Raw genomic sequence first — 7500 nt, 5'->3', positions numbered from 1 at the left:
CACGAAAAGTGATGTTTTTTTATCGACGCGGAGGCGAGGAGGCTCAAAATAGCCCTATTTGCATAATGTGGTTAATTGAAGTTGAAAAAATACAGATGAAATGCTGAGATAACAACACAAAAGTTATCTACAAACATTCACATACCCCCAAAACTTTAATCAGAGAAATTAAATCTTTAATTTTAGCTTATCTTTTCAAAGTGAGCGCCGCAGAGTAATAGTTCCAGTTGAAAGAAAAAAATTCCACCTGTGGCAGATCAAAAAGTGGCCTGTTCCAGGTTCCGAGATGGTAGAGAAAGCGCAAATATGAGAAAACAAGTGCGAAGCCAGATCCCCGCGTGTCTTATTTTCGCGTTCCCTTTCTGCTCGTGCCGACCCAACTATCCGAGAGCCTGGAACAGGCTAATCAAAAAGAAATACCTGGGTGGCCACTGCATTGATTTGGATGAATTTATATTCGACATCACAAAGACTATTGTCACTATTCGTTGATCTTAACTTCCAGCTCAGTGTAGTGGTCACTGTAGTGTTGTATATAGGTGCTAATAGAAATGGACCAACGAAAATAAAATTTGGATTTTTTTTGGCTCGATTTTTGATTGGATGCCTGAACGGATAGCAGATCTCTCACTTCAGATATAACAGCATTTCATACACTGAAGGAAATGCTGTTATATCTGAAGTGTATCAGCATGTTCAGCGAAATAAAGAATAAACTTGCTGTGTTTTATTGCCGGGAGACGTCTATTTTTCTGGAATATTGTGCATGGTAACTGTAAAAGAGACCATAAAGCGCAACAAATTCTGTCATTTCTTCGCAAGCCATTAAGCACTGGTCCTAAGTCATAATTCGACTGCCTCCACCGTCACACTTCAGTGACACTTGCCTCGTCACGGTATGACTTTCCCGGGAGCTTCGTCTTTTGCGTCAATATTTCTAGCGTAGGAGTGACCAGGTTTTGCCACTGTTGAAGGGGTTACTTGCCTCTCCCACATGATACACTGAAGCAGTATGGTAGTTAATAGTTTCTACTGCGGAAACCGAATCGGTGCCTCTGGACAAGAGCGGGGTTGTAGAAGAACGATGCGCTCCGTCCAAGCGATGCTAAAATCGCTTAACTTAGTTGGTCCTGCACTGCCATTTTCAAAAACACGCCCGTGGCACTGATAGAGGACTTCGCTTTTACGCAAGGATCCGTTGATTTGAAGATCACCTACCTTACTAATTCAGTCAACAAATTTCCCGTAAAGCTCAGCGCAACACCGAATTCGTCCGTACACTAAACTGCCTGGAGATGTATTGCATATCTCAGTTATACGTCGGCTTCCCATCAACAGAAAACCAAAACTGTGATAAAAAGTTAGAGATAAAAGATAAAGTTAATGAAAGATAGAGTAGCCAATGGAATACGCCTATGAACCATTTCAATGATAAGCACGAGATGTTTTAAAAGTACAGAAAAACTTTGAAAGACGTCAGCCCTCGTTCACGGTTACATTTTGATTGAGAATGTGGCGCCAACATTTTTAAGCCAATAAATGGAAATCCAAAGAAATCCCGATTCTGCGAGATTACATGATAACATTTCAGACAATTGGAAAAAGGGGAAATCTAGAGGAGGCGGTGAAAGAAAAGCGATTCGTACTCTAGTGCTCTATCTTATCTACTTGAAGTGTCAAGGCTGGATTTAGTCAAGTACCCATTGTTTGGGATTCATTGTATATGCTTGACACTAAGTTTCCTTTTCTTTGTCTTCTGTTTTGTATCACTCGTGTCCATATACTGAAATAGCTGCACAAAACAAGCTGAAAGCCAAGGTACCGGTTTTGCCAAGTAGATTTATACTCTTAAAATATCTTGTAAGCCACGTTACGTTATATGTTGGACCTTCTTTAGAGTGCGGGGTCCATCATTCCTCCAAGTCTGGTAAAAATCTGGCCAAATTCCATCTTGAAATAAAGTAAAGGTGTTCTCCGGCAAGCCATAAACATCAAATCAGCAGAAATAAAAGCATGGTTTTATGTACGTCAACACATCAGTTATCTACAGGATAAATTAACTTCCTCGAGGACTTGATCCGGCTAAACACGGAAATCGAAAGAAGACTGAGAGCTGCTGCTCAGCACGTTTCAACTCTTAAATTCACCCCCCAAATATGTCATGGCGGTGTCAAACTAGAAAGCTCTGATACTTTGGACACTGCACACCTATTAACTGTCTACATCATGGGCTGCTCATAAATCACTAAATCGGGTTACGCGACTCAATCTTCTAGCTTAACTATGTGACCTTAGTTGAGATACATCCGGAACAAAGGTAGTGCTAAGCAGTGGCAGTTTCTATTTATAACTGAGGTCCCAAACAGTTTCTTCGCACAATTTAAGGAGTTCAGGTTGTTCATTCCTAGGCCGTTGTCTGAGGTAGGGAGGCACAGTCAGTTTTCACAATCGAGGTGCTACACTCTGGTACAGCTGTCCCACTCAAATTCTAACTACTCTGACTTCTGAATCCTTGCCAGCAAATTAAATTTTGCAATAATAATGTATGCATGCGTTCATAATGCTCCATAATTTGAGAATCTTTTTATTTCATTGTAGGATTTGAATGTGTATAGTGACACGGCTCGACGGAAGAGCATATTTCATTTGTACATATGAATAGATACCGTGTTTGAGTAAAGCTCAAGATGATGCGGATGACCTTTGCCATATGAAACCGTCAACAAATTCGGGTTCTCAAAATTTATGTAAGGCTTACTTAAAATGGGCATTCCCGATTCCCGAGGCACAGGCATCCCAAGCTTGAGATCAAGTGTGGACTGAACAACAACTGCATCTGAAACTAACATGCCCGGGCTAACATGTAACACTTGAAATACTAGTGCAAATAATATGATTTACAATAGGGCTAGTGAACCTTTTACCTTGCTCTTTTCAGTGTAAACCCTCTTGTCTCCAGGAAATTTAATTAAACATGCTCCTTTTATTAAACCCAGTTGTTTTTCTCTACAAAAGTCCTAAGGTGAATTTCGCACCGGTTTCTTAGCCGAAAGCTTCGGTGATGAAAGGAGCAATTTCAGTTAGCTCGCTAAATTTGATAACTAGTGACAATTATACTGCTGAAAGCCCGAAGGAAGGTTTGATAAATATTATATCTGCGAACAGTCAAATAGAACCCAAATTTGCCGAGTTAGATAATCGGGAAAATAGATTTACGACATTTTCCGATATGAAAAACAATTTTAAACAAAAATCCATAGCGGATCATTACCAATTTTCGGTCATCAGGTTTATTGTTTACCTCTTTCAAATGTGTTTTAATTTTGCTCTTTTGAAGTCGGAAAACGGATTATTTATCAGCTTTAAGGTCTGATATGTTATTAAATCAGTCCTTATTGGAATAGTTTAAAGCAGATGGACAAAACACCCTTCAGTGAATGAACACTTCCCGTCGAATGACATTAAGTTCAATCAGAGAGCTTTTTCTCATTCGTTAGCCTCGCTCAAGGAAGCGTGAAAAACGAATTTCTTACCTTAATTCACAAGGAACTGATGCGATGATCTCTAACCGCAGAACAAAAATAAATCCTGATTAAAGCAACATGGTTTTAGACAGATTTCCACACTTAAACGAAAACATCTTGAAATCGCACCCAGATACAGACTTCCTTCGCAAAAAAATTTTCGTGACAAGTAATATAATATAAAATTGACATTCCAGGCTAAATGGCAAATTTATAAGGTCAATATCATTTCAAGTGAGCAGTACACTATTTATTACATAGAGTCGAAAAATAGCCAATATAAGTGCCAAGGTGATCTATTCTTTTTTGCCAGCCCAATATTAAGGTTTTAAACACCGCTCCGTCATTTTCGATATTTACAATACTGCACATTTTTTGCAAGGCACTCCTTAAACCGTAAAGGAGGTAATTAGGATCGAAAAATTTGAAGAAGTTGCGGAACTCTCTGTTATCAACGTAGGGGTGCAGAAAGCCAGGAAATCCGTGGGGACATTTAAACGATAACTACCCAGGGGAAGGTATGATATGCCTTTGTTCTGCTCGTTCCCAGTGAAACCCGTGGGTAGCCTGCGAACGCAGACGTATTTCCGGCGGCCCTGCGTTCGCAGGCTAACCCGTCAGAGAACCTTGTTAATTAAAAGTTCTAAATTAAATAAAAAGTTCTAAATTAATCAGAGATATAGTCATCAGCGAATAACTGGTCTTTCTGTATCTCCTTTTGTTTCGTTATATAAAACGAGAAAAAGAAGAAGAATAAATCAGTGATAGCAGTTGCTGTGGCACCACAGATATATATTATGTTTCGTGCAACTTGTCTCGCAGTGTTTTGGCGACATTGTGGCGCGACAAGTTGCAAGAAACATTTCACAGTGTGACATACCCTGCAATGGCCAAAATCGTTGCGAGACAAATTGCAAGAGCCGTTGCCGAAAGTAGAATTAAGTTCTACCTTTCGTGGAACTTGTCTCGCAACGATTTTGGCCATTGCGGGGTGTCACATTGTGAAATGTTTCGTGCAACTTGTGCCGCCACAATGACGCCAAAACATTGCCAGACAAGTTGCGTGAAACATTTCACAGTGTAACAGCACCTTTACTCGGTGACATTTCGATAGCGCTAAGTTATATTTCGTTGCCGTAGCCGTCGTATATCGTTGACGTCACCTATTGTCATTAATGTCCCAACCAGAGCATCATTGGCTGTCAAAACAAAGGGCCTTTTGTTCCTGTGGTTGGCACATTTGAATAACAAAGCAATGTTTGTAAACAGATATCTTCTCTATGAGAGAGCTTAAGCAACGACAACGGCGACAGCAAAAAGAAAGTCACAAATTTGCATGGTTAGTGGGCAAAAACAGCAGCTTTTGTCCATTTCTTTGCCGTCGTCAGCAACTTAACAACAACGTGAAATAGCCAGATTTGAGGCTTTATGAAGAACGTCAGCACTTCAGGATAAAAAGTTTCATTTTCTCCCCTAAATCAAGTGCCGTTCCGATGAGTGTCATTTTTGAGGAAATACCACACCCTTGTTATATTGAAAAGGTTGAAACAGTCACGAAGCGATTAAAATAGCGCGAATTCATGAATGAGATGAAGTTCTCGTTGCCGTCGCTGTTGTCAGTTACTAGGGACTTTAAGATCTACGACGCGGTGATCAACAAGAACGCCACGAAACAACAATATCATTGGTTAAAAGAGGAAAAATAATCGTGCTGCACGTGCGGCACGCATTTTAGCACATAAACGTGCGGTTCCCTGCACAACAACGACGTGAAATCACCAAATTTGAGGTTTTGACGACAACGTGAGCGTTCAAATGTGAATCTTTCGTTCTCTATTTTTGCTCTGAAACCGCTCGTACCAATTTATTTTTAGGATACTTTGGCCACATCGTAGGACGCGAACTAGATGGCCAAACCGCGAGAAACCTACGATAGTGCAACGTTATATTTTGAGGTGACGTTTTCGTCAACGTCGGCGTCGTAGATCTTAAACTCCCTAATTTCCAAAATATAACTTTGAGCTGTTTTAAGTATTTCATGATTATTCCATCTTGTTTATATTATCTAATGTGAGTGAAGTGTCCTAAAACTGGATTGGTACGGACGGATTTGAAGTAAAGAGTGAGACTGAAAGATTCACGGTAGTTTGTCCACGTTGTCGTCAAAACCTTAAATTTGGTCATTTCACTTAATGACCAAATTGACATTACACTCTATTCAGTTAACTCCATTTCACGAAGTAGTTTTGACGAGTACGGAAGAGAAATGTTTAAAAATGCGTGCCGCACGTGCAGCACGAGCATGTGGATTCTTTTAACCAATAATATTACTGCTTTTTGGCGTTGTCGTTGCCGTAGCCGTCGTCGTTTCTTAAACTCCCTATTAGGGAGCTTTAGCAACGACAACGGCGACGGCAACGAGAACACTCAGTGGACAAAACAGTAGCTTTGCACGCCCTGCACGTGCGTTTTTCATTTTAGTCTATTTCTTTGCCGTCGTCAGCAAAGCAACAACTGAAATAACCAAGTTTGAAGTGTTATGGAGGACGTTAGCATTTGAGATAAATTTTCATTTTTCTCCCTTAAATTAAGCGCCGCTAATAACGGTTTCATTCCTGAGGGACTGCCACACCTTTGTTATATTAAAAAGCTTGACACATTCGCGAAGTGATCGCAATAACGTGAATTTATGTTTTTATAAGACGTTCTCGTTGCCGTTTCCGTCGAAGCCACTGACGTTCGGAACAGGTCATGACCAGCTCCCAACGTCAGTGGCTTCATAGCTCAGTTGGTTAGAGCGTCGCACCGGAATCGCGAGGTCACGGGTTCAAACCCCGTTTAAGTCCTGAATTTTTCAGGCTTCTCTACGCAATTGCAAAAATTGCGCTCATAACTGCGAAGATCATAGCTTCACTTGATTATGGCTTTATGTAAGGTTTACGCACGAACAGAAAGTGACTAAGTTGGGGTCTCTAATTAACAAATCGAAAGTGGTTTAGCGTTGTCTGTACTCTTATCGACAACGATATTCGTCATCACAGTGGTTAAAATGTTGTGGACTCACGAGGCGTAGCCGAGTGAGTCTACAACAAATTTTGATAAGCAATTGCTCATTGTTGTTGCTCATTGTTGTTCATGAAATAGACTATAAAAGGGTAAGGGTTCTGAGAGGGCAGCGGCACATACCCAGCGAAAATTGACCAAAGTACCAAACGAAAATTGCTCTTAGTACCCCCCTTCCCCCCACCCCCGGTCAAGACTCCTAGTCTAAGATATTAATTTGCCATCCTTATTGCCATGATAATCATATTTTCTGCCTGCATTAATTTTTCAGCGTATTCTATCAATTCGAATCCACACCTATATACGTGATCCTAGTTATTTCTAAAGGTCGGCCACTCGCCACAAAGAAACAGATGCCCGTTTTTCTGTCTACCAATAGTAGACAGTAATATACTAAAGAGGTCTAAAGGATGATTTCGCAACATACCTCAATTGTCTCTAATCGCTGTTTAATTACAGGCATGTCAGGGGCACCCAACGAGAATATAGATCAAAACCACTTAAACATAGCATTATTAAAGGTATTTTGGTATTTAAACGGTAGATATAGGCATATTTTTATCGCCTAATTTTTTTTTCTGTTCGGATTTCCTAGCTGAAAGTCAAGTGATCCGAAAATTATAGGGATCAAAATTTACCTTTTCGATAATTTCAGCCAGAAAAAAGGCTCCCGAAGATTCTAGATGACCTTTTTAGGGTAAAAATCCGTTAAAATGGGCAATTATAGCATTTTTTAGATGTTCAAAAATCCTAGGAGAGGCAGGCAAGCAAGAAATTTTAGAACAAATTTTCCGAAAATTCTAGATCTCAAATCGCCTTCCGAACAGATATTTTCCGAAAATTGACGTTGGGTGCCCCTGGCATGTTCTCTGGGTGACTGGAAATTGGCCAAAGTTACACCTATTTCAAACAG

The 7500-nt window shown here is 40.2% G+C and overlaps 1 protein-coding gene across 8 annotated transcripts in view; it reads right to left on the bottom strand.

Annotated features, from left to right (window-relative positions):
• Window positions 1–3700, bottom strand: part of LOC138033551 (gamma-2-syntrophin-like) — a 31157-nt gene extending 27457 nt beyond the window's left edge. Inside the window, exons 1-2 of one of the 8 annotated variants that reach the window (XM_068881322.1) lie at window positions 3534–3688; window positions 1219–1348 (exon numbers count right to left, since the gene is read on the bottom strand). The gene's annotated coding sequence lies outside the window, so the exon portion shown is untranslated. Of the gene's footprint in view, window positions 39–420; window positions 575–1218; window positions 1349–1497; window positions 1648–1700; window positions 1720–1822; window positions 2012–3533 lie in introns of those variants that run through there. The other 7 variants (XM_068881326.1, XM_068881323.1, XM_068881324.1 and 4 more) reach the window with 7 other exon arrangements.
• Window positions 3701–7500: the final 3800 nt, after the last annotated feature.

This window comes from Montipora capricornis, chromosome 14 (genome assembly GCF_036669925.1).
Source record: "Montipora capricornis isolate CH-2021 chromosome 14, ASM3666992v2, whole genome shotgun sequence".
In the NCBI taxonomy this organism is placed as follows: Eukaryota; Metazoa; Cnidaria; class Anthozoa; order Scleractinia; family Acroporidae; genus Montipora; species Montipora capricornis.
Note: the sequence above shows the minus strand (reverse complement) of the source record. Positions and strands in the feature narration are given on the sequence as shown.